Source organism: Macaca fascicularis, chromosome 7 (assembly GCF_037993035.2).
Source record: "Macaca fascicularis isolate 582-1 chromosome 7, T2T-MFA8v1.1".
Classification (NCBI taxonomy): domain Eukaryota; kingdom Metazoa; phylum Chordata; class Mammalia; order Primates; family Cercopithecidae; genus Macaca; species Macaca fascicularis.
The window spans coordinates 32,734,649-32,757,901 of NC_088381.1; the positions used below are offsets into that span (position 1 = coordinate 32,734,649).

Here is a 23,253-nt window from a genome sequence, read left to right on the forward strand (position 1 = left end):
GGGTACCACTGGTTTAAGCCCTCAGATAATTGAATATTATTTTGAAATATTTGAAAAATATAATTGAAATATATTTGAAAAATATAATTTCAAATAATTGAAAAATATAAGAAATCTACATTATCTACCCTGTGAAGTAATTTTGTAGTATTTTTGTACCTTATAAACGGTCTTTGACCTGGGATTTGGTAATGAAAATTGGTATGGGTGACTGCTTTCACTCAGTTCTCATGGTTATTATTATGCTTTATAGCTCTACCCAAATATAGCATCCATTCCTAAGATCTGCAGTTTGAGGACCTTGATTCATCCAGGGATGATTAGATTATACTGGTTCATGCTAATCAAATTCACAAGATACTGTTTTCATGAATCAGAACATCAACTTCTTCATTTATAACTTTCTCATTTCTACCCTGAGTGTAGAATACCTACCCCTTAAATGTTGATGTTCTCTCATTCTAAATGCTTCTTTCAAATAAAAGAGATTTTACTAACCCTTCTTATTTAACATAGGTGAAAAACTTCTAAACAAACTGTGAGAAAAAGAAAGCAACAATATGTATTTTTAATCCACCAGAACCGAACGGATTTTATTCTAGGCATGTAATCAAGATGCTGTAATAGGAAATATTTTTCTATTTGTAGAAAATTATTTATATTTCTTAATATAAATAAGTCACTTAAAACATCACAATCATCTCAACAGATGCCAAAAGGATATTTAATAAAATCAAAGTCATTCCTAATATATTCTCTGCAAGAAGAGAAGTAAACAGTCACCTTCTTAACATGGTAAAGAGTACTTGTTTCAAACCCCCAGTAGATAACATATTTTAAAGTAAGACCCAAATGGCGTATTCATCAAAAGTAGACATAATACTAGGGTGTCTACCATCACCATTATTACTTAATATTGCATAGGAAGTTCTGGTCAGTGCAATAAAGGTGAACCAGAAATGAACTCTTATTATTTGCACATTATATCTTAGATATCAAGAAATCCCATTAGAATCTCCAAAACCCATTAGAATTACTATGATTTTTATTAAAACACTAAGTCCAGGAAAAATACATATAGAAAGGCTTATGGGAAAAAATATCCTAAGCTATTAATAATACCTGAAGGGTGGTTTAGAGTTAGATAGTTGAAAGGGAGAAAAGTGGGACTGAAGTAGATGTGGAAAATTCCTTAGCAAAGACCTAGGGGCCAGAGGAAGCACTTCCTTAATATTGCAAAGTGAAGGAAATTCAATATGCCTGTTAATTTGTATAAGAGTTGATACAATTCCAGACAAAACTTTGGTGGGATATTTTGGAACTGTGCTAGTTATTTTAAAGTTTATTCTGGATAAAGAAACTGCTACTATTATAAAAAGTGAGCTAAAAAAATAAATTTGAGGACTGAATGTATAATATGATCCAATTTGTAAAAATAGAAGGGGAGAATAAACATATATATTTTTATTTATAGTGTGTACATTGTGTGGGGTGTGTGTGTGTACATATACATATACATACAATTTCTGGAAAAATACAACAAAATGTTAACAATAGTTCCCAACGAGCAGAACTGAGAGTTTGAAGGGACACAGGGAAAGCTGTTTTCTTTTTGCCTTATATCCTTTATACTATTTGCATTATTTCTATGACCATGTTATCATGTTGTAAATTTTTTTAAGTTCTTTATATTGGTGTTTTAAAATGCATGCAATCAATGAATAATCCTCACTGAAAATATTTCTAGAAGGAAAGCAACAAAATAATATCCTATCATATGGTATTCAAAAATATCTACTAGATACTAAAGCATATTGTAACTGTGCAGTTATAAATACCTTTTATACCTTTTGGTGCAACAAAGCCCTGAAATAAACTTGAATATAATATGAATCCAATGTACATAAAATATATTTAATCAATGGAAAAGGACAGTTATTCAATAAATTATGTTGGAGAAATTGTTTAGCAATTTGGGGGGAAAATCCTGTAGATTCTCACTTCACAACTAGCATCAAAATAAATTCCAGATGGTTTGAGTTAAATATCTAGAAACAAATCAAAACATAGGAAAAATAAAAGTTAATATTTATCAAGTTTTTAGGAGACAGCCAAAAAGTAATGAAAAAAATAAATATTTAACTGTGTGAATATGTAAAACTTCTATTTATCCCCTTCCAAAAAAAAAAAAAAAAACCACAGTTAAAATTAAGGGACAAACATAAACCTGGAAGAAAAAAATCACAATTAATTTGGTAACACTGATATAAATTTGCTAAAACACTAAGACTTAAATTCATATACAAAGGGATGAATTCACAGAAAAGAAAATATGTCTGCAGCAAATATGGAAAATATCTAACCTCACAGTAATCAGAAAACTGCAAATTAAGGCAACTTTCTATTTTTCACCTATGAATTACACAGATTTTTAACAATCAATAATGCAATTTCTAATATTATTAATGAGACTTCATTCATTGCTGGTGGAAATGTAAATCAATACAAATCTTTTGGAAGACATTTTGGCAATGTGTCAAGTGCCCTAAAAATGTTTATGTCTTTTGATGTAGTAATTACACTTCTTCTGTTTTTTTTTGTTTTTCTAAAGAGAGTCAGGATCTTGCTATGTGGCCCTGGCTGGCATTTGAACTACTGACCTCAAGTGATCCTCCTACCTCAGCCTTCCACAGTGCTAGGATTACAGGCATGAGCCACAATGCCCAGCTTAATTTCCTTAACTCTATCCTAAAGGAGTAATCCTAAATATTTTATTAAAACTTTGTGCATAAAAACTTAATCAAAATATCCTTTCAAAGGGTGTCCAGCAATAAGATACTGGCTAAGTAAACTATGATATTATCTGGAAAGAATATTATGTTACCATTTTATCAAGTGTACGTGATAGCATGTAAAAATGCCTGTGTAATATAATATTAAGTAAAAATAAGGAATATAAATTATATTAAATAATATAATAATTATTATTATTATGTTAAAGAAGGAAATATATAGGAATAAGACTGGAAGGAAACATAATTGTTGACTAGTCTTGTAGACAAATCAAACTCATTTCTCTCTGCAAACGTGCCTCTTTACCAGTATTTCCAGTCCACCTTGATGGCCCTGCTATCCACTATGCATCCTAAATTGCTGTAGCTATTTCACTTTCTAAATATATCTTTATTTTTTTCCCCCTCTATCCTCACTGCCACTGGCTTTACCTTTTTTCCCAAGTTCTGATCTTCTCCAACAGGACTTAAGTAGTGCCCCCATTTGGTCTGTCTGTTTTAACCATTTATTTGTTATTGATTTCTAGCTTAATTTTACTGTGGCAAGAGAGTATTCACTATATGATTTTAATCATGTTAGGTTTGTTGAGACTTGCTTTATAGTTCAATTTTGTATAATGTTCTGTCTTCACTTATATGTTATTGAATATTTTAATTCTATATTATAACTTTATCTCATAAGATGTTATTATATCTCTTTTAAATCATCATTCATTTAAATTCAACCATATTCACTTTTTTTTTGCTCTTTATGCCTTTCGTATCTTACACCTTCTATGAGATTACTTTCCTTTGCCTGCAGTACATCCTCTAGAATTTTCGTTAGTGTGGGAGTGCTAGTTGCACTCTCTCGATTTTCATGTCTCTCAACATTTTTACTTTACCTTCACTCTCAAAAATATTTTCTCATGGTACATAGAATTCCAGGTTGGCAATTACTGCCTTTAAGAACAGTCAAAGATGTCTCCTGGTGTTGCGGGAAACAGAGGAAGTAGATAATTTGAGATAATCTCTACATCTCAAGATCCTTAACTTAATCACATCTGGGTACACATCTTATACCCTAAGGGTATAGCTTTTTGCACCACAATTTAATTTGGGAAAATCTTCTACTAAACTCTCTCCTCCCGTTTGGGATTTGACTTCTATCTCCACCACCCTGCAAGTTTGCCAAAACCAAATTCAAGTTTTACAGGAATGATGGAGCCTTCAGGCCAAAAGTGGCTTAGAGGTTGTAGCTTTTTTCTTTGGATTTCAGCCTTCCCTTGGATTTTGGCCTGCTAGTTCCTTAAAATCTTTTCAGTTCTCCAGTACTCTTAAGGAAATTAAAACATATTTTATTCAGTATTTTTTGATGTTTTCGGTGTGAGCATTAGTTTAAATAAGTTGCCTGCCATGGCACAAAGTTAAATCCCCAAATTCTTTGTAATGATTACATTTTTATGTTTGGCAACATAAAAAATTATAGGTGAAACCTCGGTATACTTGGAGAACAAACTAAATGACAAGGTAGTACACGGTTATTACTACAAAATGAAAATAGTGGCAATTAGTTCCTGTGAGTTTAGAAGTAAATAAAATCACCATGGGTTGAAATAATTTGAAAAGTTTTGTGGCAGGAGTACAGTTTAAAGTGCAAGATAGGCCACTGGATTTTTATGAAATAGATTTTAAAATATTTGATTAATTTTTATGACTTCACCTTTATTCAGCTTCTGATAAAGTCTGTGTGTCTGGAAACTATTTTGAGATATGAATCTATGGTGTTTTCATCTCTGTATATCCCCTCTCCTGTGATCATTACCTTAGAGGAGGTATGCAGATGAACAAAAAGCAGAAATAGTACACAATTCTTGGTTGTTGCATTCCAAAAGTGTAAGCTCTCAGGAAAACTTACATGGAAAGTTAAAAAAAAGGGAGATGTTTCCTAGGCATAAATGGTATGTTTCAAAAGAGACATGAAAGTACAAAGATCTACCTCTGACTAAAATAACAGCTTTTTAGACTGAGGATAGGGGATGAAAATGAGATCTGTGGTGTCCAGAGATGAGGCATTGATGTATCATCTGGTGCCACTAGGGCAGCAGCAGAGAGAAAGAGAGCAGCCAGAAAAAAATGACTCTTGGAACATCTAGGCAGACAAGACATAGGCAGTCTAAAAAAGATCCCCAGGTACTAAACTGGCATAAAAGCAGCAGAGCACATCTAGAATTGTAGAGACCATTAGATATAGGACAATAGACTTCAGTGAGAACTGTTTAAGTTCCCTTTCTTACCCTGGCACTGTGTAAGACACTGAAATTATAGTACAACCCAGGAAGAAGAATATCCCCAAGAATGGCAGAGATCTCTTTTCCTGTCAGCCCAGTGCAATGGGAGCTCAGGATAAGAAAGTTGAAATGTGGAAAAATAAAGTGATATGTCTTAGCCAATCTTGTGACTGATGTTCAAATTACTGCATCTTTAGTTCTCACATTTTCCCCAAGTGCTTACTAGAAATTTCTAGTTGGGTTTTGCATGTAGTTTGGCATATTTATAACTATTTCACTAATATTTCTACTGAGGCAGAGGCAGATGAGACAATTATTTATATAATCCCCTTCCTATAGTCCAGGGAGAAACTCAGGGATAGGGGAAATCCAATTTGAACAGAGTGGTTTTTACTGTTACTTAACGTCAGAATGCTTTGTAATGTAGCATAGGAGGATGCTCTATATTTGACACAATGGCCCAAGTTTTCAATCAATGAAATCAAAGTTATGTCAGTAGGAGAAATATGAATTTTTTATAGAAAGATTATGTTAAAGAAAATTAAATTTCAAGGTGGATGGATGCTATATAATAATTACTTAAATACTAGCCACAACTAGAGTAGAAACTTCCTACCATCATTCTTTCTCCCACTTTTTATGGGATCTGATATTTAACCCTACTTGCATGCTAACATCTTAGCCTGACATAGTTTCAGGGATGCTGGCAGAAGACACAAGACTCCTGGGTGAAAAGCAAAGAACTTAACTTTTAAAAAAAATTTATTTATTTTAATAGACAAGTGAAAAAAATATGTATATATACTTGTGGCATATAACATGATGTTTTAATATATGTATACATCATACAATGGCCAAACAAAGCTATTTAATATCATAGTACCTCATATACTTAATTTTTGTGGTGAGCACACTTCAAATATACTTAGCAATTTTCAAATATACAATATGTTGTTATTTGTAGATCTCTTAAACTTATTCTTCCTAACTGAAATTTTTTATCTTTTGACCAATATCTCCTCAATCTGTATAACCCCATCAGCCTCATGTAGTGACCATTTTCTCTCTGTTTCTATAAGTTCAACTTCTAAAAGTTCTACATATAAATGAGATCATATAGTGTTTGTTCTTCTGTGCTTGGCTTATTTCACTTAACTTAATGTCCTCCGGGGCCATCCATGTTGTCACAAATGACAGAGTTTCCTTCCTTTTTAAGATTAAATAGTATTCCATTGTGTGTATATATATATTTTCTTTATCCATTCATTCATTGATAAACACTTAGGTAGATTCAATATCGTGGCAATTGTGAATAATGTTGCAACATGAACATGAGAGTACAGATATCTCTTTGACATATTGATTTCATATCCTTTGGATACACGGTAGTGAGATTGCTAGATCATATGATAGTTGTATTTTTAATTTTTAAAGCAATCTCCATACTATTTTCCATAATGGTTGCACTAATTCATAGTCTCACCAACAGTGACAGTGTACAAGGGTTCCCTTTCCTCCATATTCTTGCCCACACTTATCTTTTGTCTTTTTGATAATAACCATTCTAAGAGGTGTGAGGTGATATCTCATAGTGCTTTTAATTTGCATTTCTTTGATGATTTTTTTACTGGCTTTCTTTTTACTAGCTTTTACTAGAATTTTTTTTTACTAATTAGTTTTCTACTTTCACATGTTTTTTGGGTTACTAATAAGCATCTTTTTCTTTCAGCTTGAAGGACTCCTTTTAGCATTTCTTAGAAGGCAGGTCTGGGGGTGATGAACTCCCTCAGGTTTTGTTTCTCTGGGGAAGTCTTTATCTCTGCTTTATTACTGAAAGATACATCTACCAGATACAGGATTTTTGGGAGTTTTTTCCCTTCAGCACTTTGAATATATTTTCTCACTCTCTCTTGGCCTGTAAGGTTTCTGCTGAGGAACCCATTGCTAGTCTTTTCAGAAATCCCTTGTATATAATTTGCTTCTTTTCTCTTGCTGCTTTCAGGATCCTTTCTTTGTCTTTGATTTTTGGCAGTTTGATTATAATGTCTTGGCGTAGTCTTGTTTGTATTGAATCTGACTGGAGACTTTTAACTTTCTGTACCTGCGTATGTATATATTTCCCCAGATTTTGAAAGCTTTCTGTTATTTCTTTAAATAAGCTCTCTACACTTTTGTCTCTCTCTTCTTCTTAACTCCTATAACTCTAATGTTTGCTTTTTTGATGCTATCCCATAAATCCTATAAGCTTTCTTAATTCCTTTTTATTCATTTCCCGCCTTACTGCATATTTTCAAATAACCTTTATTTCAGTTCACCGATTCTTTCTTTTGCTTAATTCTGCTGTTGATGTTCTCTATTGCTTTTGTCATTTCATTCATTGTATTTTCAACTCCAGAATTCTCCTCTGATTTTTAAAATATAATTTCAATCTCATTGTTTAATTTCTCATTTTGGTCATTTATTGTTTCTCTGATTCTATTGAATTATTTCTCTGTATTTTCTCAAGGTTTTCTGATCTTCCTTTAAACAATTATTTTGAATTCTTTGTCAGACAGCTTGCATATCTCCATTTCTTTGGAGTCAGCTATTGGGAGATTGTTGTGTGCTTTTGGTGTTAGGTCTTGTTTTTTCATGTTTCTTATTGTTTTATGTTGATGTCTGTTCACTTGGTGGAGCAGTCGCCTCTTTCAGACTCTATAAGTTAGTTTTGCTGTGGAAAGATCTTCCCCTACAAGAAGGGGGAATATAAAGGCACTTGCTGGGTACGGTGGCAGTTCTGGCACCATTGAGGGTTCCAAATGTGTAGTGTCTGTGTAGCTCTGTCAGCTGAGGGTTGTGTTGATGAAGATTGCAGGACTCCTTAGCAGCTAACACTGTGGCTATTCACAGTGGCAGTGAGGGTTGCTCAGTTCTTAAGTAGTAATTAATGGCTGCTAAGGTTCTTCTGGTTTCTTTTTCTCTCACAGGGGAAGTTGTGGCTGAGGAGGTTTCTCTTGGCACTGGGTCTCGTGTGTGGGCTCACTTGCAGTGGCAGTGGCACTGGTGTCTGATGAGTGACCCCTATAGAGTAGTCATGGAGCTGAGACCTGAAGCACAGACATGCATGGACTGCAGCTCTGGGATCTAGGGTGGTAATGGCATTGGTGCCCAGGGAGCAGGCACCCCTGCCACCTCACTGGTAACAGAATGTGAGGCACAGATGGTTGTAAAGCAGCTGAGGAGCCAAGAATGGGAGCACAGCCATGCTCAGAGTTACAGAGGCTTTGGCCTCAGGCTGATGTCTAGCTCTCTATGGTAGCTGAGCCAGTTCTGGAGTGTGGCCACGGGAAGCAAGGGCTTGGCTCTGGAGTGTGAATTAGCTAACTATTGCAGTGTCTCTGGTGTCTGAGATGTGGGCAGACTTGATACAGCCACAGTGCCTGGCTCTGGAGAGTGGGTGCACATGGAGCTGCCATGCCTCTAGGATCAGAGCACACCTGGGTTCAGGAAAGGTATCAACTTTTATCCCAATGCAGTTCAAAAACAGTTGCTTCTTGTGTGTCTGTTGGGGGGTGGAGGGGGTGCAGGAAGGGTTATGTACTCACATCTCCCTCTCTCAGGTTCCTCTGTGGAATGGCTATTGATTACCTCAGTGGCAAGAGATGCTGGTGTCCTCTGTAGAACAGACTGCTAGGGATTATGGTGATTGTTGCCGCATGGCTGATACCAATAGCCTCTACCTTTCTTTTTTGCTCCTAGCCATCTCTTGGTGTCTCAGGTATGTTGATTTCATCAGCAAGCCCTGCCCCGCAATTTTTTTGAATACAGGTCTTGCTCTGTCACCCAGGCTGAAGTATAGTGGTGCAATCATGGCTCATTGCAACCTTGACCTGTTAGGCTCAAACAGCCCTCCCACCTCAGCCTCCCAAGTTGCTGGGACTATAGGCATACACCACAATCAATACCAGCTAATTTTTTAAATGTTTTATAGAGATGGGTTCTTACTATGTTGCCCAGGGTGGTCTTAAACTCCTGGGCTCAGGTGATACCCCCACCTCAGCCTCCCAAAGTGCTGGAATTACAGACGTGAGCCACTACACCTGGCAACCATCAATCATTTCTATGTGGTTATTCTCCATTATTTTTCTTTTTCTTGCTGCAGATTCTTTAATAGGCTCTTGAGCCCTCTCTGGGCTATTTTGGTTTGTGACTAGCTGTCATTGTTTTTTTGTGGGAAAATGAAGGCCTGTATCTTCTACTCTGCTGTCTTGGTTGACAGAGGACATTTTGGTCATGGCAGAGCAGACAGCATAAGCTTTTATGTTTCCCTTTATCACCCAGTTTCCATGGGGGATGATATAAAGGTGAGATCAGGTAGATTTTGCACATGTGGTGAATGTAAACCAAGTCTCAGTTGAAATATAAAGAGAAGTAAAGCTTCTGATAAGTAAGGAAATGATCCTGATGCACCTAGATGTTTTAGATTAATTTAGTTATTCATTGATACAGATTGTAATGTAGATTGAGACCCTTTTCTAAATACATATGTGAAAGATCTAGATCAGAGATGTTGCAAGTCGGAGTAGGAGAAAAAGGGATGCTATTAACCTACATTATGACCATAGAATGTGATTTGAAACTGAAGGACCAACGATGCTTGTTTTCACTTTGGATGGTTGAGAGGATCATTTACACTACTTTGGGAAGACCTATTACTTGGTGGCAAGTTGGTAACATAAGACAACTTTCTCCCCCCATTTACTATATTTGTTTATATTTTTAATTGACAAAAATTGTATATATTTATAGTATACAGCATGATGTTTTCATATATGTATACATTATGGAATGGTTAAATCAACCTAATTAACACATGGATTACCTCACATACTTAGCATTTCTTTGTGGTGAGAACACTTAAAGCCTACTCTCTTAGCAATATTGTTATTAACTCTAGTCACCAAGATGTCCAATAGATCTCTCTTGAACTTATATCTCTTGTCTAACTGAAATTTTGTATCCTTTAACCAACATCTCCCCAATTTCCCCACTCCCACCAACTTCTACCTTTGAAAGAGCAAAGATTCTTTCTGACTGTGATTTTCTTGGGTATGGGTATGTCTTTGTTTTTCACGGTACTTCAGCCAGTTCTACTCTCGGAGGGCTCATGGAGCATTTAATTTACCGATATGAGATCCCCCATAACGTGTCCTATAACAAAGGACCCACTTCGTAGCAAAGGAGATGAAGCTATTGGCACATGACTGTGGTATCCTTTAGTCCTATCACATAACAGCACAACCCAGAGCTGTTAGCTTGCTAATGTGGTGCCATGGCTTCAAGATGCTTCAGCTGAGGTGCTAGCATGGAAATGACTTCCATCTGAGAAAGGAGCACTGTTCTTCATAATGCTGTATACATGTCAAAGTGATGATTATTATATGGTGCTATGTTCCCCCTGGGTTCAGGAATGAAGGGGCAGAAATAGTATCCTCACGCAGCATCATGTTCTTAGAGATTTAGGATCTGTGGGTCTACAGGTCTGTATTTCCAGAGGTGGCGTCCTCTTACCAAGGAACATAGAGTACCTATAAACTTAAAGCTATAGCTGCTTCCTGGTTACTTTGGGCTTCTTGTTCCTCTGTGGCAGCTGGAAGGCAGAGAGAGTAATGAACACACTGGCAGAGAGCATCATGAAGAGGAAGGACTATTGATATATATAGGGGAAGGAAGAAATGGTTTTGGTGTTCAGGTGATCCACTAGGGCATCTCTTAGTGTTTCTATGCCTGATTTTAACAGTATACAGGCAAAAATAGCAACTACAGCCTGGGAAGGGCCTTAGACCTTTTGGCAATGAGGGTCTGAGCTACTCTACCAGGGAAAACCTAGGCCACTGGAAATGTTTGTCAATGGGGAGGGGAATCTAGAATGAGTGGTGGAAGAAGGAGATGTCCCTATCTCTGAGCTGCTGCCAATGTGGCTGATATTAGCTCACAGCCATACCCAACTCTGGAAAAATGCTTTGGGACACTAGGAGCTGCCTGACCTAGAAATGCCTGAGAAGTAATCCACCATTCCTGACATACATGCAGTGGTGGCCGATACCCAATAGCTGACTGATGTGGTACTAAGCCCCTTGCCTCAAGGTGGGTCAATTTTGAGGTGTAGTCATGCCAAGATCTTCCTGTAGGATCAGGGTGTGGCTACATCTCAACTTTTCAAACTCATTTTTGTGCTTAGTTTCTTTCCCTGTGCTATCCTGCTTCCCTCATATCCTGTTAGCTTTCTTCTGAGAATACCCCTTCAGTAAGTCATTTGCACAAGAATCCTGTCTCAAGTTCTACTTCTAAGCGATCATGACAAAGACATTTCCTTCTTGGCCAGGTGCAGTGGCTCACTCCTGTGACCCCAGCAATTTGGGAGGCCAAGGCAGGAGGATCACTTGAGCCCAGGAGTTTGAGGCCAGTGTGGCCAAGATAGTGAGACTTTGTCTCTACAATATGAAAACAAAAAATGAGCAGGGCATAGTGGCACATTCCTGTAGTCTCAGGTACTCAGGAGGTTGAGGAGGGAGGACCCCTTGAACCAAGAGTTTGCAGCCACAGTAAGCCATGATTGTGCCACTGCACTCCAGCATGGGCGACAGAGTGAGACCCCATCAGACGCACAAAAAAGACAGTCCCTTCTTTGCCATCTCGAAAATAAAAAAATAACAAGAAGGAAAAAAGAAAAAGAAAAATCCTGGGGAAGAATGCTGACAGACTTGGTATGTAGTAAAGAATTTCTCAGAGAGGTCTGGCCTTTGCCCAACTACCAGGAGGTGATGTTTAGAACATGAATGTTCTGCCTAACAGAAATTCTATTCTAGAATGTTATGGGATGGGGGGTGTAGTTTGGCCACCACATGGCCTACAAATATAATTTATGATGGGACTTTGGGCCACACGGTATCAGTTTTGCCTCCAGAAGGGACTGGAGATTACAGGCATCAGCCTGATCTCAAAAGGTCAGCCATGCAGGCAGTATGTGATCAAGCCCTAGTAAAAACTCTGGTTACCAAAGGTTTGTGTGAGCTTCCTTGGCCAGGCATGTGTGTGGCTGGAAGGAGTTAACACCATCCATGACTTCATGCAGGGAGAATGACCAGAAGCTCCAAATTTGGATCCCTCCTGGACTCTACATGTCTCTTCCCTTGGATTTATTAATCCCTTTATTAAACCATAGCTGTGAATATAGTAACTTTCTATGAGTTCCATGAATCCTTCTAGTGAATTATCAAGCATGAGGGTGTTTGGGGAACCCCCAAATTTGCAATTGGTGTCATAAGTGAGGGCAGTCTTGTGTAGACACTGCTCCTTGTAATTGTATAGTTGGATAAACTCTCATACCTTGCTTGGGTCTTATCTCTACTACCCCTGGTGCCATGACTAGGACCATCTGGGTAAAGTGCAGTCCACTAGTACATATGATTAGAGCTGGGAGGGAGGGGAGCTGGAGGGATGGACTGTCAAAAAGATGTTTCACTTTCACTAGCATTTTCTAAGACCTGTTATCTACCCTGCCCTGACAAAAAAAGTCTGCTTGTCCATTCAGATTGTAGCTGATCCTGCTTCTTTTCTTTTCCTTCCTTTTCTTTCCAGCATCAGGGAGAAACACTTTTCTCTCATTCCTAACCTTGACTCTTCTTCCTTCAGATGCCCAATGTATGTTTTTGTTTGTTGGCACATCTGACATTATTTTACTTGGAAATCAGTTATATATTAGCCTTGTAGCCTTCTCATCTAATGCACATATTTACATCTCCTGTACTATTTTTATCTCTGGCCAATGATTTTCTAATGTTAAAATATTCCTTTACAAAGAAGCTTCTTTGTTAACAGAAATAGTATGGCATCCATATCAACCTCTTTACTATCTCAAGGAAACTTTGATACTTTTCATTTAATTTTTATTATCCTAGCTAATAATATTACCTCATTCCTTGGCTCTTCCTGTGTTAGTTGATGTGAGGGGTTTGAGAGTAGCTGGGAGGAAATACCATGGTAATGCTTGGGTATAACCCAAACAAAGGAAATATAAATTGGAATTTGAATATCAGCAGATTTCAAACACAAATTCTGTTTCACTTAGGGTTAGCTTAGGAACTGGGGTAATGTATCTATACACCAATTAGGGAGGTAAAAAGGCAGACACTAAGAGACCAAGGCAGAGATGGACAAGGGTAGACATTATCTAAAGCTTTCACTAATACCTAAACTTAAAAGGACCAGTTAACATGAGAACATCATAGTTGTGAAGCCTGTATGTTTTTTTCATTTATATATATATATATGTTAAAGTAAGCCTAAATATATATGTAAATATACTTTTTTCCTTAACTAGTAATAAACTATGTATTTTAAATTCTATAATATAAGCATATTTCTTCTCAATTGCTTTATGGAACAAGTACAGAATCCAGAAACAGACACAGTTCTGACCTTATTAACTGAGTGACTGGGACCATTTATTGTACCTTTCTGAGTCTTAGTTTCCTTATCTGTAAAAATAGCTATAAATATAATCACCTTGTAGGATTGTTGAGAGCATTATAGATAATTTACAAAAAGTGCTTGGCCCACAGAGCTGCTTTGTGAATGTGGCTATTACTAATAGCTATTATAACATTCTGGGTTTTAAAAACAATAACTCACCAAGTATCCTTATGGAGGTATCACTCTGATGTTCTAACTGGATATACCAGCTAAACTGGTGTCCAAGTAGAAACCATTCAATTTTGGGTGTTCCATCCTTTCTATATCTTGAATAACTTCTTGAGGACTAGGCTGCTTACTAATTTCTGCCTTCACTGGCCCTGCTCCTTTAAAGGCATGTTCACCTCCACCTGATATTTAGTCTTACCAGGTTCCTGACATCTCATAGCTATTGCTTTTGCCTTTGTACCTACAGGAGGCAATATTTTACCAGATTCAAACCAGAGCCATTGGAGTATGGGATTAATTTTACTACTTTGTATGCTTAGGGAGAGTCCTGGCTTCTCATATGTCTCATAAAGCCATAGTCTTCTGCTCATTCCTCTGTGTTATCCCAGGCCATTTGACTTGATTTTTCCCTTAGTTAACTGTTCAGAATTCAAGCTCCCCAGTGGAACAGGAGCACTGAACCAAATCCATGTGAATGAGATCCTAACAGCCTGCTCTTGAGGGGCTGAATCTTTTTCCCATAAACCAAAGGCTTTGTTACGCTTCTACTCCTAAAATCCCAAACTGCTGCCTCTCCTGGCTTCATATTTTCTACTGTATACCTCTGCCCACTGGAATGAGCCAAATTTCAGTGCGGTCTGAACTGGTGGTGAATTTGCCATTTGAATACTAGCTTGCTACCCTGTAACCCAGTCCTATAACTGGATCAGTTCCTCCTTCTGTTCCATCTTAAATTCAACTCTCAGTATACCCCATGGCCCAGCTTATACAAGCATCAGCTGCTAAATGCACCCCAGTATTGTTATCTTTTTTTTTTTTTTTTTTTTGAGACGGAGTCTTGCTCTGACACCCAGGCTGGAGTGCAGTGGCCGGATCTCAGCTCACTGCAAGCTCCGCCTCCCGGGTTTACGCCGTTCTCCTGCCTCAGCCTCCCGAGTAGCTGGGACTACAGGCGCCCGCCACCTCGCCTGGCTAGTTTTTTTGTATTTTTTAGTAGAGACGGGGTTTCACCGTGTTAGCCGGGATCGTCTCTCGAGCTCCTGGCCTCGTGATCCGCCCGTCTCGGCCTCCCAAAGTGCTGGGATTACAGGCTTGAGCCACCGCGCCCGGCCTATTGTTATCTTTTTAAAAATTCACATAAATTACATTCCATATAATACCTTGTAAAACTACCTGTATTACATGTATGCTTCTTTTAAAATCTAATTATCTAATTCTGTGACATTCATTCTAGTTTGTTACTGAATTTCAGATTCCATTTTGTTTTAGAGCCCTAGGAAAATTGCTCAAGTTTCTTTAATTAGTATCATTTTGGTTGTCAAATTTTCAAGATGAAGACATTGTATTTCAGCATTATTTAAAGCTAGGGCATTAAAATTAGCTGGGGATTTTTCAAGAATTACTCATTATGACCCAATTTTAAAGGTATTTTAAATGTAACATTTAAAAAGAATTATTAATGTCTGTACTCTATCTCTTTCGGCTACAATATCTCAAAGTTATATAAAAAGTTAATTGCTAGCCGAAGGTTTCACTTTTCACTGTGTAAAATATAATGTCAACTCAATTGTCTATACTGGGAAAAGCAGAGGTTGAGTAATTCAAAAGTAATTTATATTTGTCTTTGGTGAGTCTAACATCTAGGGAATTCTTGTCAAAATAAGGAAGCTATATTATGAAGATTTCAAATCAAGAAGCTGGTGAGTTCAATTATTCTACTTTTTTTTCTTTTTCTCTTTTTTTTTTTTTTGTTTTGAGTTGCTCTCCTAGGTTGAAAGAAGCAAGTTAAGCTCAGTGTAATTCCTCTTTGGTAGATTAGAATATTGAACGTAGATGTTAATCCATAGGTCTAGGAAGAATTCCATAGAAGATTAGAAGCTGTTGAAATAAGAATTTTTTGATCCCTGTTGGGTTATGTGATTAAGCTAAAACAACAACAACAAAAGAAATACAACAAACAAAAGAGGAAGATAGATTATATCATAGAAAAAATGTTTAGAAAAAATACTGTAGAAATTATATAAAGAGAACAGGAAATGGCAACTGGCCAAGCATTATGCTGACTTGGAATGTACCTACCAAGTGCTGCATATTGCATGTCATGGGATAGAGGTAAAATTGAGAAGGAAATGAAATAATAAGCTAATGAAGTAAAAACTAATATCTTAAAAAATAGGGCATCTCTTATGTCCTGGTAAGATATACAAATATATGATATATAAAAACAAATGCTTTTTTGTGTCATTTTGAATAAATTTTTACCATAAGCATCTTTTATCTATTACCCAACAACAAACTTGAAAATATATGCCTTGAAATTGAAAATCTATAGAATTTGACAATAACAGCAAATATTATTCTAACAATAAGTACCTCACACTCTACCCAGGTGGCTTAGTTTTCTACAAAATTTCTTGTTGGGGTCCGTGCCGGGGGTGGTGGAGAATGAAAGAACACACAAAAGACAAAGACACACAGAGAACATGGCGGCCGCGCTCAGAGCCTCCGCCTCACTTTATTTATACTCCATAAACCCCACGTCAGCAGAAAGAATGCAATGCAAAACAAACTTTCTTTTCCCAGATGTAACCTTCTACTCAGTTCTTTGTTTCTATGCTCTTCCTTATCTGCCCGCCTTCTTGGCGCCTACGGGAGTTCATTAAAAGTTCAATTGGAGATACTGTCCTTGAGCCCTATCTATTCTCAGCATACTGTTTTCAAAGGCCCCTGCATTTCCCCCTTTTTGTTTTTGTTTTGCCTCAATCCTAAAAAGGTAGCCCATATTTGTTCCTGTGTTTTCTTTTGTTTTTGGAGGCGACGGAGGGAGCATCAAATCACCAAAAGAAGTAGACTCAATCCAAGTGCCCAAAGCAATATACTTCCAGAGATTGTAGAAATCCATGTCTTCATCTGGGTCCATGGGTTAAAGGCAGCAAGGCGCTGACCCAGCTCCTGAAGGGTTACAGTTCCGGACAACACATGTAATTGTTGTCGAAATGCTTCGGAAATGTTCTGAGTGAGCTCTTGGATGTCCAAACTAATATTTTTATGGCCTATTAATAATTTTTGGATTACGGTCCAATTTTGAGAGATGTTAAAAAGCACAGGCGTTACACAAAATTGAGTGGAGTTCCAATCACATTGTAATGTTATCCGAGTACTGAGGACAGTGAGCTGATCTCCAAGCCATGTCAAGGCTTGTTCCATGTTGTCCAATCTTTCAGCAAGTTGAGAATCAATGTTTCGTTGTTGAAGCCATAACCGGTGAGATTGCTCGTGCCATTGCTGCACAAATTCAGCATTTTGTATGCTTTGATGAAGAGCGAGCCCTGCTACGGCCGCAGTGGAGACGATGGCGACAAGGCTCATCACTGAGGCAATTATAAGTCCAAGGGCATGGAGGGTTCGCTGGAGAGAAGTCCAAATATAAGTCTCAAGAGGTGATGCCCCCCACGGTCGCGTAAGGTTAACAGGTAGCCAAATTTCCCTACGAGCCCTGAGGTTATAAATATCCTCAGTAAAGTTGTGCCACCAGGAATGATTGAGGCAAGACAAAAATGTACACGTATCTGTACAATTAACAATCCCCGTATCATTATCCCATGTCAAATTCCCTGCTAATAATAGGTAGGGCTTACGGACACAAGCAATAATATATCAGGAGGTATTTCGATATAACTGAATATGAAAGGAGTTATTCGGGTTAGAAAGATTAAGGGGCATATTCCCCACAAAAGTGCTAATGGCATCGCCTGCAACTAACAACTTCCAAAAATAACTCTGTACTTCAGGCCTCCTTCACGCCATACCAAGGTTTCATTACTGTTAGCAGCAATACTTTTATTTACCCAGTGTCATTTCAAAGGTATGTGACTAAATTTTGTTTGAAAATCACCGTGCACACTTCAATCAGTTATTTGCATCCCATTGTATTCTAATAAAATCCGGGGTTTAGTTCCCCGACATTGTTGTCACTCCAGCACCTCAATATTAGGAGAAACCTCTAGAATAGGACAAAAAAGTAAAGAACTAGGAATAGTTTCATTACTATATACAGTATGATTATATTAAAAACTTCTAGTTACAATAATAACAGTATTAGCAGCCACATGACTATGATTATAACGAACAGCCCAAGCTTCATGCGATTTTCAGAGACAATGAGGACTATTTCCCATATATATTGGAAGTCCTTCCACTCCAAATTGGTATGTGCTGATTATAATTGCTGTTTCCCGTTCTATGTTGTCCTTGTCCATATAGGGGGACGGCATCCAAGTAATGTTATGGGTGAAAACCTTAATTTCCGCCGCCTCCCAGGCGACTCCCTGATACAAGGGTGGAAAGGGAATATAAGTCCAATATTCATACAAAGCCTCACTAAGAGAAATAAGTCCCCCGCCGAGGCACATCTAACAAAGGAAGAAATGCATGCTGAATCCAGTTTTCTTTTCAACAGGGTTTCAATCATCTTGTAGGAAACCACTCAGGTCTGCTCCCTGTAAAGACAAGAGCATAGCCCCGTCCCTGTTTTAGAACTTGCCCTTGAACATACTTACCTTCTTCATTAGGATACCAAACCTTTAAACTGTCAGCGGGGACTATCACCGAGGGAGTTGAGGAAAGATGGGTTATGACAGCAGAGTCTTGCAATTGTCTCCATTGATTCAAAAAAATTAAGGTAAAAAGAACCTTCAAAATCTGGTTTCAAAATCTGGTTTCTGGGGGGCTCATTTCCCCCTTTTTGTTTTGTTTTAATAGTTAAGTTTTTAAAGTTAAATTTGCGTGCTCAATGATGGCTTGACCTTGACTGTTGCCCGGGATACCGGTGATATGTTGAATATTGTATTGCTGTAAGAAAACTTGTAATTTATGAGAGACATAAGCAGGGGCATTATCAGTTTTAAGTATAAGAGGAATGCCCATGATGGCGAAACAAACTAAGAGATGAGTAATAACAGAAATGAGAAAAGGTATTAATGGTATGATGAACATTTTAATCGTCCAAAAGAAGGGACATCTCGTGGATTAACCCCAGGATGGAAGGATGGAATGCTCAAAGGAGCACAGGAAGGACAAGCTCGAATAAGAGAACGAGCTTGTTTATGAGTTAAATGAAACCATCGTTGAAGGCCAGAACTATTAGTGTGATGTAGAGTATATTTTTGTTCTGCAGCATGTAGGTGGCCAATTAAAAGCAAATCAATCTGAGTATTACCATGAACTAATGGTCCAGAAAGTTGAGAATGAGAACGAAAATGAGTGATGAATAAAGGAGCTCGACGTTGGCTCAAAGTAAAGGATAAAAAAGAAAAGAATTTCTGAAGAGAAGAAGTAGCACAAAGAGGTAAAGTGGCCTGAGAAATATAAGAAGTAACATAAACGGCGTATTGAGAATCACTAACAATGTTACAACCAGTAGTAGGGAAATCAAGTAAGACCATGAGAATAGCAAACAATTCTCCCTATTGCACCGAGGGATAAGGATAAACTGTAACTCAAGATTGATGAAGCTTCTTGCCAAGAATCAGAAGTTGCAAGAAGATAAGTGATCTGACTATGAGTGAATTGAGAGATAATTAAGGAAGGATCTCCTCCCCAAAGTTGTCCACAGTGATGCTGTCCTTTGATGATCAGTTCAGCTAAATGATCGATATAAGTAGCCAAGCGTTTAGATATTTTATTGGACAAAAAGATCCATTTTAGTGGTCGATTAGTTTGATGAATCATTCCTGTGGGAGAAGGTAAAGTATGAAATAAACAAAAGGAAGGGCCTTTTGAAGTTGCTCTTCAACAAGCTGGAGTTCCTGTAAAGCCAAAGGAGTTAAATGGCGTGAGTTGTCCAAGTGACTGTCTCCTTCTAGAATAGAAAAAAGATGTTATAACTGATATGTTGGTATTCCTAAAACAGGACGCATCCAATTAATGTCTCCTAGAAACTTTTGAAAATCATTTAATGTTTTTAAATGATCACATCGAATTTGAATTTTTTGGGGTCGAATATTTTGTGCCCCCAAGGTATAACCTAAATATTGAATAAGAAAATCCAGTTAAATTTTTTCTGTGGCAATATTAAGTGAGTAGAAAGAAAGCTGAGTTTGTAATGATACAAAAGCATCTTGCTGCTTTTCTCTGGTTTTAACTTTGTGGGATAAGGGCAGGATTAGGAAGACCAGGCTGTAAACTTTCCCTAGGTTTAATGTAAACATTTATAGTTTTAAGACAAGACAAAGACGGGAATTCCATGCAGAAATACGTGGCTTTATATTCCTCTCGGCCATTTGTTTTTTGACTTACTCTTTTAGAGTCCTAAGTATTTCTTTAAATAATGGTCACTGTTTCACCTAAATAGGAGTGGTGGCTATGAGTTTAAAGGATTGTAGCCCATTTTGAACATCATATTTTTGGCAGCTGAGGAAATATGAGGAATGTTTAAAAAAGCAGCAAATTGTTGTGAAAGATCTTGTTCCCAAAAATTAATATTGATAGGAACAATATAAAAATAAAAAAAAACACTTGACCTTGTTGACCTTTAGGACCGACACAGGTTAAAGGTTCTACGTCTTGATAAATCACAGAAGCAGCACCCAAGCCAGTGAGTATAACTGAAACTTGTCTTTTTTCCCGTTGTATAGGCCACTAATTTAAACAAATAATAGACATATTCACCCCCATATCAATTAACCTTTTAAAAACTATTCCATTAATATGCAATGAACATAAGGGCTTTTGATTAGAAACTAAAGTTTCCCAAAAAACAGTTTTTTCTGTGCTACCAAATCCTCCCTATTGAGAATACGTTCCCCTGCCTCTAGGTGTATAAATTGTGAAACTTGTACCATAATAAGAATTTTATTAGTAACATCAAGATCAATGATTTCTGGAATCATCATTAACTTCCATATAGCACTGTTGTTTTGACCTAACAAAAGTCCTACATGTCCTTTTGGCAAAGGGTCACACACTCTTAATAGCCAATTTATATACTCCTCTATTAGGAGACAAAGTATAAGGCTGAGTAATAGCTAAGTCAGCAGCGGCGCTCTGCTTAGTTGCCGCATAAAGCTGAGAAACTGGGGTAAGGTGTGGGATCCTTAAGGAGGACTTGAATTTATTCCTTAATGTTGTAGGCCATTGCTCACTGAATATTGTAGTAGACTTGTATTGTAATTGTTGGGGCCCCAAGCCTGTGGGCCCCGACTCCCGTTTCCCAGGAGAGGAGACAGTAAATTTCCACTTTTATCAGTTTTGGAACGACATTTATTTGTCCAATGTCGACCTTTACCACAATATTTGTACACCTCTGAAGGCAGCTTTCTGCCTTGAGGGATAAAAGTGTTCAATTTTTATGACATTCTTTTTTGAAATGTCTAGGTTTACCATACTGAAAGCAAACACCTTGTTTGTTATTTCCTTTTAAGGCTTTAGACAAAGCTCCAGCAAATAATTGAGCATGATAAATAGCCCCTCCAACACTAACACAAGTTTTAATATATTTATCTAAATTGGCCCCATTGGCCTTTAACGATTTTAACAATTTTTAACAGTCAGCATAAGCATTTTTAAAAGACAATGTTTGTAACAAAATTTTTGAAGCAAGGCCAGCACCCACAATTTTGAAGACAGCATCCTGAAAATGGGCTACGAAATATAGATATGGTTCATTTGTGCCCTATAAAATCTTCACAGAGGAAAGGGAACATTTTCCTGTTATCTCTACCTTATTTCAGGCCCTTAAAAACAAAGTCTTGATTTGAGTAAGGGCAACATCATCTAGACCAGCCTGAGCATTAAGAGTAGCATATTGGCCCGTGCCTGTGAGTTGTTCCTCAGTGGGTCCAGGGGGATCACACATAATATTTTTCCTAGCCTATACATGTGCCTTGTTTATTTACCAGCTGTGCAATTGTAACCACTGAGAACGATCAAGAAAAGCCTTCGCCAAAGTCTTCCAGTCTATAGGAATTATCAAATTTTCTGATGAAAAATATCAAGAAGACCAAGGATAAAAGGAGATTGAGGTCCATAGTTAGAAATGGCAGCTTTCATTTCTTTTTAAAAATTTAATTTGTAAGGCATTAAATTGGACATTATTGCCACCATTTGAAAACTGAGCATTAGGAGCAAAAGAAGCACAAATAATTGGAAACAGATCCAGCTCCTTAAATTTTTTTTTTTAATTAAAAGTATATATAATATATAATAATACTCATATCCCCAAATATAAAGAATCCCAACATATTAATAGGAAAAGGTAAATAACCCAACCAAAAGTAGCAGAACAAAGAAATGACAATAAACCTATATGTCTAACATCATTACTCACTAGGAAATATGTATATTAATACCAAATTGAGAATCATTACATACACAATACAATGGTTAAAATTTAAAAACACAGAAAATATCAAGAGGTAGTTAATGTGTTAAGCAACTCGAATACTCAACTTCTGTTTGGAGTGTAAATTGGTGGAACCTATGCACCCCTATAACATAACAATTTCCTAGCTGGGGTTATTAATACTATATTAATATTAATAGTTAATATTAATGTGCTTATTTATTAACTATTGAAATACTCATAATATTTTAACAACCAACAAGATATACATATACACTGGTTTTGACATATTAAACAGGTGTTTAGTATAAATTTAAAGTATGTCTGATGTGAACAGGGCTTCAACTTTGCCAAACAAAGGTAAAGATAAGGAAGCCAGGGGGTTGGAGGCACCGGAAAATCCTCTTTTAACAGGGCAGAAGGAAAAAAAACAGGGAAAGCTCGCAAAGGTGAATTAGAAGAATATATCTGTAATATTTGTTGAAGCATTTCCATAATACTCTGCATGTCAGAATTTCCCTTAGAAGAAGGAAGAGCTGGCTTTTTCTCTTCTCCCCCTTTTGCTACCCCCCCATCCTCTGTTATCCTGGCACAAATGGGCTCCATTTCAGATTTATTTATTTATTTATTTATTTTTCCAAATCCTCAGATACCTTTCCTCCTGTGGCTACATTACCACACTCTGAATCAGTCTCAAGTAACTCTAATGTCTGAGTGATAGAGTCACACAAGGTCCACAATTTTAGAGGCATAATATCCCCTAACTGGAGAGCTCTAAGCAGAGTTTTTACTACCTGTAACCATTCTCTGCGATTCAGCTGCACTTTAGTCTGATACTGAAACCAGTAACAATGTTGTTCAACATGGGCAAACAATCACTTCAAAGTCTTTTTCTTTCACTTCTACTCCTATAGACAGCAATAGTCCTTGAAACAGCCGTAAATATTCTGAGGCCAGAGAGATGGAATTCCCCATAATGAAAGCTTAAGAAGGTTCCCCTTAACAATATCTGGGCCTTACCCGCCCCTAGGGGGTTCCCCTTCTTGTTCTCCCCTACTCACCCGTGCTGACCCTGCTCGCTGCGCCACTTGTTGGGGTCCGTGCCGGGGGTGGTGGAGAATGAAAGAACACACAAAAGACAAAGACACAGAGAACATGGCGGCCGCGC

General features: G+C 37.4%; 1 protein-coding gene and 1 long non-coding RNA gene across 2 annotated transcripts in view; one reads left to right on the forward strand and one right to left on the reverse strand.

Moving 5' to 3' along the window:
- The window catches only part of TEX9 (testis expressed 9), a 205,589-nt gene that overhangs the window by 38,165 nt on the left and 144,171 nt on the right, over positions 1-23,253 (forward strand). The gene's annotated exons all lie outside the window — the stretch shown is intronic.
- Positions 16,218-23,214, reverse strand: LOC135971804 (uncharacterized). Its single transcript, XR_012414987.1, has 2 exons — positions 23,147-23,214; positions 16,218-18,243 (listed from the first exon to the last, which is right to left on the reverse strand). It is a non-coding gene; the product is annotated as an uncharacterized lncRNA (long non-coding RNA).